Consider the following 12,938-nt stretch of genomic DNA (forward strand, 5'->3'; position numbering starts at 1 on the left):
AGTGTTCAGCGGGGAGTGTGCATCGGAATGTGAGCGCATGCATGAATGTTGTGTTTCTACATTTCTGTTTCGGAAATGTCCTCCCTGTCTCTTAATATATTTTATTTCTGTTCAGCGTTTATCTCTTTGGGTGCCTATATTTATGTGTAAACTGAAAGTACGCACACATCAATTATACCTATGCAGAAGAAAATGAACTTGAAGTTAATTACTTTATAAATGCAATTAAAGTGTGTTATTTTTAACCTGCTTGTGTTTTACATAAAGTTTTGAGGGAAATTAGAACAGCAATGCGGTAAACTGTGTTGATCAATAAGGGGTAATTAAGTCCAATGACGTTTCTATTATTAATACTAGAGTTTTGAAACCTCTGCTTTTTATCCATCCACTTCTGCTTAACCTTTTCAGGGTCACGGGGGGCACTGGAGCCTATCCCAGCTGACATAGGGTGATAGGCAGGGTACAGCCTGGACAGGTCGCCAGTGTAACACACAGAGACAGACAACCACTCGCCATCACATTCACATGTACATTCACATTTAACCTATCACCACAGCATATCTTTGGATGGTGGGAAGAAGCAGGAGTACCAAGAGGGAACCCAGGCCAACATGCAAACTCCACACAGAAAGACCCCGGTGGAATGGTGGAATTGAACCTTCTTGCTGTGCGGCAACAGTGCTAACCACCGTCCCATCTGCTTCTTATATATCAAAATTAAGTTGCAGCATTATCAAGTCCAGTATAATATCAAGACTTTCTGTGGAATTTAAAAGCTAAAATGAATATATCCATTAACATCAGAACAAATGATTGCACATTTATAAGGGTTAGTATAAGATATTGGCAAAAGACAAGATAAGGGTTTTACAAACAAAGCTAATGCTGAGGTGACAGAAGTGGCAGTTCCTTATATGGCCACTAGCTGGCTTAAAAAGTGATTCAATCCCTATAAATAACTGAAATAAAATGAAATAACGAACGATGGCTTTCTGTACAGTTAATTGTAGAAAACAGATAATTCAAGAAGCCTGTCCTCAAAAAAGTGTTAATATATGTTACCACTAATTAAGATGTTGACAGAAGTGTCAACATGGCAACAGATATAAATGTTATTCAAAAGTTCACGCCATAGAAACAAATAGCTATAAATGCATGCACTTTGCTATTTAATATTCTTCTGCAGCATCTACCAAATGCATTCCTTCAACTTTCAGTTACATTTGATCAAATTTAAGAAAATTTAGTTATTATTCAGAATTCCTTACCCAAATATTCTGAGTATTTTAGTACTAATGATAAGCAACAACTGAATAACAACAACAATAATAATAATAATAATAATAATAATATTAATGATATTTCAGCCAAATAGCTACTGTTCAAAACATAGCACATTACCAAAAAAAATCAATAAATAAAATTCATATATATGCACACACATAAATAGAAATAAGCACACACATAAAACACAATAAGATCTAACAGAGTCACAAGAACAGGGTCACTGAGCACAGAAAACGTGCATGAAAAGATAAAACACAAACACGGCTCAGCTAGGTGTTACCAGGCCATGGTGGCCGGACTGGTTGACACGTTGACACACTCACACACACACTGTGGCGGACCCCTCAGGGTGTGAGGGAGCGAGTGGCGGCCGTCCTGTCAGAGCTGATTTGAGGCCGAGGTGTTTCAAACCCTAACCTGCTTCATATTGGATTACTAACCCTGCACTGAAGAGGTATGTGTGTCTGTGTGTGTGTGTGTGTGGGTATGTATGTGTGTGAGGCGATGGACATCTAGACTCATGTTGTTGTTCCTGTAGTGTATGTTTGTGTGGGCGCTGCTCAGGTTGATTGCCATGCTACATCTAACTTTGAGAGTGTTTTTAATTAGTGGAGCTTCATTTGTCAGGCCAGTAGGTCACACATGTATGCGTGTGCTGTATCTCTGTGAGGACCACTTTGATGTTTAGACTGTGGACATAGGAAGGAGGGAAGGGTTAAAGTGGGACAGTTTAGTATTGGGAATTTTTTTAACAATGTTGCTATGATGAAGATTCCTGGTGCAGATCAATTTAATCTTCAATTTAATCTTTTTTCCTAAATATAGTTTGTACATTTGGCATCCCAACTAACACTCAAAAAATATAAGTTGATGTATCAACTCTGTCTCGGACACAGCTCATAGAAAACTGAACTGCTATTTGCAATTTTGTTGGGGTGATGATGCAGCAACTGGAGGAATTGTTTACTAACCCATTAGTGAAATTCTTAATAGTCTTATTATCAGTGAAGAATTTCATTAATAATAACATATTAGTGAAATTTAGAAGTCTTTTGTACAAACTTAATGGACATGAGGCATGGACGCCTTGACTTTATCACCACACAAACTTGATGGATGTGTCAGTGCAAGTGATTTCTTTTACGTTAATTTGCAGCATGTTTATGTGTGTGTATAAATATGTGGCCATGTGGGTCAGGTGCCATGGGACTGCTGTGTGACAGCTGGCATTGAATGTGTGCGTGTGTGTGTGTGGCAGATGGACTGGTCAGACTGGTACATCAGAGGATATATGATATGAACATTGTGGAAAACACCTTCTGCTGTGAGCACTATGAAGGCCAAAATGTTATTGCGGCTCCCCATGATGTTTAAAGGTCCATCTGAGCTTAATGATGGTGTATCATTTTCACTGTAAAAGTAATGGGGATTAAACATTTGCGCTCTTATTTATAAACAGACCAGCTTATTAGTTACTTTCTGCCAATCTGCCTTATTTTAAGAAAAATAGTAGTTTCTTTGTCTTCTTCACCATCAGTGAAAATTCAGACACTGGAACTGCTGAACTGCATCGTATTCTGAATCACCGCTTGAGATAACAAGATTAAAAGTAAACGCAACCAAACTTGACGTTTGGCTATTTATTTATTATTGTTTTTACTATATTGTTTACTATAGTCTTTATACTATTCTCTATATGTTACACAGCCTGATTCTACTGATAGAAATTCAAAAGTACAATCCTGTTCATGAAGTGTTTTTTAGTGGAGAAGTTAACTCCAAAGTTTGGTAAAAACAAAACAAAACAAAAGAAAATCCAATCAAGACTTAAATCTGTGTCACAAAAATGTTTTGGTAAAAATATAATCTGTAAAGTCACAAACCCATATTGCTTGGACAGAGAGGTTTAGTTGGATGCTGCCACTTGTTTTACCTCCAGGTGCAAAGTGTGAGCTAAATGTCTAAACTACAGATGTAATAATACCTCCTGCGTGTGTAAATCCATGACCGTATTTGCTACACATTTTTATTAACAGTACAATAATGAGGGGAGAAGCTTCTCAAACATTAGATGTAAAGGGTGAAGGGAGGGTGGGGGTGACAGGAAGTTCACTGCAATTCTTGCTTAGACCTGCGGAAAAATCCTGCTTTTACTGCTGGAAACGAAACTGCCTCCTGAAAATGTTGAATGTCCCCAATATCTTCACTCCCGTGGCTTAGCGAGAGGTGATAAGCAGCAAGTAAGCAAGATGTGTGTGCGTGTGTGTGTTCGTGTGTGCAGATGAAGCCATAATGAAAGCCCTTCTTCTTCCTAAAGCACACTAGTTGAACTGCTGCTGCTGCTGCTGCTCCTCCAGAGGAACTATTTGTTTGGTTGTTTGAAAAAGATCTTTTTCCATGGCAGTTTTTTTTATCCTCTAAAGAGTGTGGTCTTTACATTTGAGGGCATAATTTCTTGATTTTATGTTCACATATATAAAATTACTAACATGGACAAATTCCATATGCCTCACTTACAAAATAACTCTATCTTACTGACAAAGTAATTTTCTCTGTGAGTAATTACAATGGCTACAGAGAGAGCAACAAACATTCCTCTTGAAAGATAGCTAGGCATATATGTATCTACAGTAGATAATACTATACTATATAAAGAGTACATTTCAGATCCAAGAGCTCCATGCAATGTGTAAAAAAATTCTGTTGCCCAGAGAAATGACAGTAGTAGTGGTGAGAACAGGCCTTACCATTTCCTTTCTGTCTTCTGCCCCGATCCCCTAAAGAGACGAGTTCAGTCCTGATAAGGCGCTGAGTGGAGAGTATACTTTTTAATCAGCACAGCGACCTTGACTTGAAGCGGAGGAAGAGTGAGCCAAAAAGCGGACAGAGAAACCATCTCCCCTGGGGTCAACCATGAGGGGTGAGAGGAATAAGAACCCGAGGGAGACGAAGATGAGGAGGACAAAGCGAGCAGGAGGAGTGTCATGCTGAAGATTGATGGACAGACCAGGACTCTGGAGACGCTAAGGTTTTAAACGTGATTCTTCATGCTGCGGGGATCAGTGAAGGTCATAAACTGCTGCTGGATAAAACTGACACATCATTGAAGTCTACAGTTCATCACTCTAAAAAGTTTCTCTCACCACTTCCATGCTGAGTGACTTCTCTCATCCTGCTACTTTGTAGATATCGCTTTCAGTTTACTTATGCAGATCGAGGAGGAAACAGTGCTTCTTTGACATATGGTTGATGATAGGTAAGTTCTATTAAAAGAAAAACTGGTGCAGCCTTAATGGGAGCCAACATCATCAAGTTTATAACCACCTGTTGTTGTTGTCATTTAGAGCCTGGACTTCAGGCTTATTGTGAGGAAGAAAAGGACGACATTTTTTTCAGATGCCAGTCACATAGTCTATTTTCTTCAGGTTTTTACTTAATTGGTAAAGGGAACTCTTTCTCAGATAATAAAACATACATATGAACTATGAAAATATCTTAAGTCTGAAAATGCAGACACTGCACACAAATGAAAAGTTATCTGTCCCATTACCTTTGGCATTCTAAATATGTGACCAATCTCTAGCCACATGCATTAAATGCAATTAGGCTAAATAGCACTGTAGCCACTGTAGTCAAGATGGCAGCTTCCACAGACCATCACTCGTTCCTGTGTATTTTTAAGACGTTAATTCTAAGCTTATGAGGAAGCATCAGTTTGTTGAAAGATGTAATTACACACTAAACAGTGTACATTTATGAACACATTATTTTTTTTCTATTAAATTAACAAACAAACAAAAAACTCGCTGAGTGTACCTTTAACTCAAAGCATACACAGATGCCACAGATCCATCTACCAACACACAGTGACTTCTGTTCTTAATAGTCATTGCATAGTTTCACTTTCTAATTGATTTGGCATGATAGGTCATTCATCAGGTAACATGGTCTTAAGTTGAAACAGATACGTCAGGATTCAGGCTGATTATCAACTTGCTCGGTAGCTGTCGGATTCTGTTCATTTATACCCTATGAATTTTCAGCCACACTAGCAGTGCCATCCATCTCATTATCAATCCCCCCGTCTGTTTCCCTCCTGAGCTGTAAGAGAACAGCATCAGCCGAAAGTGATGAGAGGCAATTAGCAGGGACACGTCAGCGCACACACATGAACAAACAATGATGTGTAACAACCCCGAGGGTGTGCGTATGTGTGTGTGCCTGAGTTTGCATTGGGGGAGTAAGCTAACATGGAGAAGACAGATGTGCAACATATACATGCTACCAACATATACACACAGCTGAGGTCACTGTCCAGTTGTTTGCATGTGTGTTTTAGTTTGTGTGTGTGTAGGTTCACAGACAGGGTGTTGTTTTTTGATGTTTTCCGAAGTAAACACTGCCGTTCAGTTACTGAAGGGGAAGTGTGAGTCTGACTGCAGATTACTCCTCTCTATCCCTTCATTCATCCCTCCATCCCTCAGCAGGGCAAGAGATGGAGACAGAGGGGAGGAGGAAGTCAGTTTGTATTATCACTGTGTGTCGGTGCAGGACGGCGAGAAGAGCAGCTCGACTAAACCGGGGAGAAAAGACGTCTCTGTTCACTTCTGTTATATAATCCCTGCTCACACGCCGAAGCTTCATCTGAACAAGTCTTGTCGTTATTACTGAGTGTTATGGTCTTATTTTCTTAGAAAAAACATCTGTCGACCAGCACTTACAAACATCAAGCTTCCCTACCAGCCCTATTTATTCAAACTGAGGTACAAGAGCTTTAATTTCCGAAGAACTAATGCTTAAGAATTTTCTCAGGGGTAAATATTTCTCCAAATATTTTAGTTTTGTCAAGATGCCATACTTTGAACTACAAATCTTACACTCATGTTGACAGAAGGATTCATCTTTTGGGCCCCACTGGTAGGTTGTTTTATGTACTGGACAGAAAACACAAAATATGAAGTACCAGTTATGCAAGACATATTTTGGGGTGGGGTAGGAAACTGTTTTCTCCGGTTTTCATCCCAGACCCTGTTTTATATGCATTTGCATCCTTTTTTTGATGAAAAATTACTGTGTCATACACTTAGTACATTGCTGGATGGGCAAAGGAGGTCACCTTTTTCCTGCTACATACATTCTCTTTAACTCTGAACCCAACTGTTTCCAAAAGGTTTTCAAATGAGGTTATGCATGATGGGTCAGCAGCAGAAATGTTAAAGGTCAAAGAAAGAGCTGTAGAATGGCAAAGGAGAGTTGAGTAGATAACAGCAAAAAAGAGAGGGATAGCATGAGTGTGTGTGTCTGTGTGTGTGTGTGTGTGTGTGTGGTCCTCAGAATGTCATATGCACACATACACGTCTCCTGTGGTACCCTGAGTGGAGCAAAGTGGTGATCAAGCCTGCAGCTTGTGTGTGTGTAAGTGTGTCTGTCCTCTGAACTATGTTATTAATTAACCCAGATGAAAGTTTCTCAAGATCTGAAACTTGGCTCTATTGGTGTATGTGTGTGTGTGTGAGTGTTTATTGGACAGAGAACATACATTAGTATGTACTGTGCTTTGATACAGTGGATATGCACTAAATCTAACAGCAAATCTAGTCTGGGCAATAGAGGTATGACAAATGTGTATGTGAGGATTTCCTGGGGTGGTTTACATATGTAGTGGGACTGCACTACATTATGAAATGCTCCATATCCCTACTGATAAGTTGTCTTACTTAGTTTGAAAGATACTGAGAATCAGAATCAGAATGCTTTATAAGGAAAATATGTAATTATTATTTATATTCAGTTCAGTGTCACATACAATGAAAAAAAGCTTCCAAATGTTTGCTAGTTGATCCATTTTGTTCAGTTCTGAGAGAAGCTGACAGTGAAAACTAATTTGTAAAAACACAGCCGCCTTGGTTGTCAAGCAGGATGCTGGCAATCTCAGAGTTTTTGAGTTGAATTCTCAGTCAAACGAACCCTGTGACATGTTGCTGGATGGTACATTGAAGCCGAATATCTACTTATTGACAGAATTATTTTCCTGAGGGCACCAGGACACTGGTAGGAAGCATTCATTTTAGCTAATGACATCATAATGACGTGTGGAAAATATTGATTCGGTGTGCTGTAAGCGAAGTCGACGCTTTTGGAGCCAGTGACGCTTTGAAATCATACACTAGCAGCCTTCAGTGGTATTGCACTTTAAGGTACTTCTGCACTGGGTTTACTTTACTGACCCCCAGGTTAGCGCAGAGCTTTCTAAAATGTATATTGACAGAATTTGCTCTAAATTACAACCATCAAAATGTCTCTGAAACAACAAAACAGTTTGAAGAACTTTATGTAATAAAATAAATAAATAAAGTTCCATACTGTATATGCATTTATTCCACATTGCTGCACTGGGTGTGTATTTATTGGTCCAGTCAAGATTAAATGACCTTGTCCTACTTGGTGATCGGTGAGCAGTCTTGCCCAAGGGTACAGCTGATTGGCTGTCAATAAGCTATTAGGACAACACAGAGAAACAGAAACAATGGGGAGGAAGAGTGATGGAAAAGTGGAATGGGGACAGACAAAGAGGAACGGAAAAGAAAAAACAGTCTCTGGTCCATGTAGTTATCCACTGAGTTTCCAAGTTTTATTACAGCCATGATATATTATGATGATGATTTATAGCCTTAAAAGCAGGTTATATTCTTGTTTTCATACAGCTAGAATGCTGACCGGACTGAAGCTAATGAATGCTAAGAATTAAGGAACCATTTTAGCTTCAAGCATTCTGAAAACAATTGCACGTGCTAAAACTTACATTAGCATCATTGTTATATTGGCAAAATTCATCCCAAAAGTAAAACTGAATATAACACGTTTGAGCTAAAAACGGATGGATTTTGGAATCAATAATCTATATTCAAATATCTGAATGCATAAAGCTTCAGTATTTGTGCAATTACAAACTGTAAAAATGTTCAATATGGTGAATCCAGTCCTTTATTTATGTGTGTTGCTGCTTTGTTGCCTTTTAAAAAGGTCATTCTGGGGAGCTTCAGCATGTGGTCACAGTAATTTATCCTCCAGCACTTTAGACACAGACACACACACACACACACTAAAATACCAACAAATACACACAGATATCGAGACTACTGTGATCAATGTATGTGGCACTGACAAACACACAATCACTCTGATGCTAAGCAGCCTCGAGGACACACAGTCCCATAGTGTTTGGCGTCTTACAAAACACACATTCACACAAACATGTGGCGCTGTGGCAGGTTGCTTCCGGCCTCAGGCTAAATCCAGAAATAAAGACAATAGAATAAACAGAAGGGGGAAAAAATGAGTGTGTGTGTGTGTGAGTTGTGTGTGTATAGGTGTGTATGAGTGTGTGTACGTTTGTCACCTCAGGGCTGCCAAGCACAGAAAATCTGTAGAAAATCCTGACAGACCAGGACCATGTTTGAGAAACAATGTGTATGTGTGTATGTGTGTATGTGTGTATGTGTGTATGTGTGTGTGACACAAACACACTTTGGCTAAAACATTTAATAACAGTTAACAACAGTAGAGCTGCAGCTTAATGAGGGAACAGGCCCGTCGGTGTGAAGGCAGCTGCATTAATTGCAGCCAACAGGAAAGATTTTCTCATTTAAATATGCAAATAAACACATTTATTACAGTTAATGAGACAGTTAAAAAATAGAGGCTATGCACTCTGGGAAGTTTGTCTGAGTCATAGTCACTAATTTCAGTTGGTTTTCTTGCTGCGTTCACATTTGATTACTTCACATGTTCACTGTTTCGTGCTTAAGTATGCTTGTTTTTCCAAGATTTGACAACATTTTATGACGTCTGAATTCAGCCCCCAGTATTCTTATTGAATAACCAATAATAAATTCCAATAAGTGGGGTATTCTTAAAGAATGCTGCTTGGAAAATTTAAAAAGGAAAATTGAGCCTGAGTCTGGTTCTATTGAAAATTCCTTCTTGTTAAAAGGGAGTTTTTCCTTTCCACCACTGCCAACTGCTTGCTCATATAGGCTTGTTTGATTGTAGGGTTGTATTATTGTTGGGTCACCTTGAGGCGACTGTTATTGTTGCCGCTACACTGAAAAAAAGGGATTGGCCATCTCTTGGATTTATGTAAGCATCTTGCGTGTATTTAACACAATTGCCTCATGCTTTAAAGTTAAGTGTAACTATTTAGTGTAGAAACTGATATGCAGAGAGGGTAGATTAAATTGTTCATATCATGTTCTAGTGAAGTAAGTCAATAATATAGCAATGTTAAATCTTGCCACACTGCACGGGAAGGCATCCATCTCAGTCCAGTCGAGCAGCCGCCTCTACTTTTTTCGGTATACCAAAAAAAGTAAATTGGGTGGTTGTTACATTAAAAGTCTACCTTGTAATTTGAACACAAGAATGTCATGTTTCTATCTTGAACGTAATCAAATCATGTAGGATTTGTATGAAATTCAACAACTTAATTTGTTCTTGTTGAGATGACATGATACAATCTAGTAAGAGTGGTTAGTTGCTGGACTCATGAAATTGACAAGATCACATAAGATTTCAAGTTGCAGGAAAATCACTGGAGTTATAAGAGGCAGACAACTACACACTACACACACCACGTGCATGCTATCGCTATTTATTGTGGTTTAACCTGTCAAGTTGTCTCACAGCATCTATATGGGCTCTTTCTCTTAATAATGACAAGTAATTTTACTGACATACCTTTATCTTTATTAAGTTTAAACATAAGACCTTGCAGTATGTGTCGTGTAAAGCATTGATATGAAAGTGAAAGTGTAAAAAAGACCTCAAAGGCAGGATTTTCAATAAAAGTGTAGAATGCTACAGAGTGATACAAAATTCTTTGAAAACATGCCAGCTGAATCCAGCTGACATAACATGACATAGACCTGTAGAGCTTGTATTTTCCTCTACTAAAACAACCTTTGATCAAACATCTGGGATATTTTTGTGTCCTAGTCAATTCCTGATAGCAATAATCTACAAAAACTCAAAACAACTTCACCAAAACATGACAATATTGGGTATACTGGCTATGGAGGGGGTTAGAATGACTGATTTTTATGGCTAGCTTCTTGTGGTCTTTTCAGTGGAGTTCAGAAAATAAACAGAAGAACAGATTGTTTTCGAGGCCCAAACCTGACCTGTGCTTAAACCTTAACTAAACAATCACCGAAAACAATAAATATTTAAAAATCATCAGTATTGCTTTTGTCTTATCTTTAAATCTGCAAATGCTCACATTGAAGACATTATTTACGTACAAGTGTCACAAGTGGAAGTCATAGGCATTGGATCTGTTCTGTTGTTTAGACCTAAAGATGTGTTACGTAAAAGACTGTTGGCTAAAAATTGCCAGATTTACCAGCTTTTACCTCACCACAAAATTATTTACTCCGTTGCTCTCTTTTTTGCCTACGTAGAGGAAATTTGTTCAGTTACTAAAGTCATGGCCACGACACATGTAAGGAAACAAAGACAGCTGTTATCATGTGTTTAGATTTATAAACAGTCAAGGATAAAGCAGAGTCAGTAGAGTCACTGCTATCTGCAGTGATGGACATCCTGCCAAGGAGTAAGAGAGACCAGTGCGTGTCTGTGTTTGTGCGTGTGCATGTGGTGGTGTGTGTGTGTGTGTGTGTGGGGGGGGGTACATACACCTTGACATCTGTCTGTAATTTATTATATTCAGGCAGTGAGGAGAGCGTGGGACTGCAAGAATTGTGATTCACATCTTATGTCTTTTTTTTTTTTTTACAATCTGCAAATTCAGAACTTGATTTTCTCTGAGTTTCTGAACTAAAGCAAGCTAATTTTTCAGGTCCTTGTAACACATTTTAGTCAGAAATCCTGCCTGACTAAAAGTAACTGATCCATTCAGCTAAAAAAATACTACTGATTGATGAATCATTGTTAGATTTTTTTTTTAATGAATAATTTAGATGTAAACTTGATGATTTCAGGGAAAAAGAAAGGACTCATCTGCAGATCCAGAGGTTAAACTTATGTTCCCTGTTTGACCAGCATTAGTCAGGAACTTCCAACTGCAAACTATTTAAACACAAACAGCATCTGCTTAGCCAGCTGACCAATCAAAGACGAATGCACTGCCTCCACCAGACCGCTGCTGTTGCCCAGACCTCATTCCCACAGATCAAAATCGCAACCACAGCCGATGAAAGACAGTTCGCCTCAATCAGCCGGCCAGTTTATAACACGCTCAATGCCGTGTCGAACAAATCACACACTCTTTCTCTGCAGTCACAAACCAGAGCCAATCTGAGCTCGGCAGTCTGCTTTAACACAAACACTGCTTCCTGTCTGAGGTTCTGGATCTGTTTTGACTTGTGTGTTCAGACCTGGGAGATCTCCAGGTGAGCAAACACAACTAATTTCTACAAATAAACATCGGAGATGCAGTTTGTATCAACTGATTAACCAGATCTGACCAGGACACCGAATTGCCAGAACAACCACCACCATCCAGATGTGAAGAGTTTAGTCTTTTGATTAAACATTGACTTTGCAAAGTAGGATGAGCACATTGGCATCTGGATGTCATTTCATCCTGTCAAACACATCAGAGCTGCAAGACACTAACACATTTCAGACTCATAATATGTTAACTAGCAGATTTAATACTATTTTTAAATATTTCTTGGTTTTAAGTGAGTGTAGCACCAGATGTGAGAAGTTTACCTCTTTGAGGGTGGGGAGATTGTGACTGACAGATTGCTGGGATTGGGCGAGTTTTGTTAAGGGTTAATACATCCACATTTCACCTAAAGCCTAAGTAGAATTTCTTAGGCTATACAGCTTTCATTTGTCCAAGTTTTGACTTTGCTTGCTTCAGATTTTTGAAGACTCCTAAGTAAGAACTGGTCTTTAGGTAGAAAACATGTTCTTTTTAAATGCTGATATTCATCGCTGATGGTAAAGTAGAATAAATGTCTTTCTTTTTTGTAGTTTGTTAAACTCCTTTAAATAGGTCTTTGATCTTTCTGTAATTTCCTGAGTTATTACTCAAACTATGACAATACTTATAAAGACAAAACTTGTTTTACGTAAATTTTAACACAGTGCACTTGGGCGTGAAAACACATAATTGTGTAAAACCTAGAGGTAGATTTGACCTAAAGAGTGCTACAACCGAAATAAGCTTGTAAGCTCACCTGTAATTGCAGGAAAAGAGACAAAACCATGCAAGGCATAGCTTATTTTAAACAAGTTTTTGCCCCTAAGCTTATATCTAAATCTTTTTTTAACCATGGCAATGTATGATGAAAGAGTGGCACACATACGACCATGTGAATGTGGTTTGAAAAGCCGTCCTTTAACCAGGTCGTTATTGCTACATATCACAATCCAACCTTCACCACAGAAATGGCAGATTGGATTAGTCTTTTGGAAATCATGGATATATGAATATTTTATGTTCAGGCTGTGTAACCCTTGTGAATCCTAACTAATAAAGGTGCTGTTAAAAAGGCTGGTAAGCAAAACAAATTCTGTACAAGTGCTGTTTGCCATTTAAATAATAAGCTGCAGTCACATCACATGGATGTGTGTGTGTGTGTGTGTGTGTGTGTGTGTGTGTGTGTGTGTGTGTGTGTGTG

The 12,938-nt window shown here is 38.6% G+C and overlaps 1 protein-coding gene across 1 annotated transcript in view; it reads right to left on the reverse strand.

Annotated features, from left to right (window-relative positions):
• Nucleotides 1-12,938, reverse strand: part of LOC102196329 (neural-cadherin) — a 134,000-nt gene that overhangs the window by 119,217 nt on the left and 1,845 nt on the right. The window lies entirely within an intron of this gene.

Source organism: Pundamilia nyererei, unplaced genomic scaffold (genome assembly GCF_000239375.1).
Source record: "Pundamilia nyererei isolate P.nyererei 1_Seehausen unplaced genomic scaffold, PunNye1.0 scaffold00289, whole genome shotgun sequence".
Taxonomy (NCBI): Eukaryota; Metazoa; Chordata; class Actinopteri; order Cichliformes; family Cichlidae; genus Pundamilia; species Pundamilia nyererei.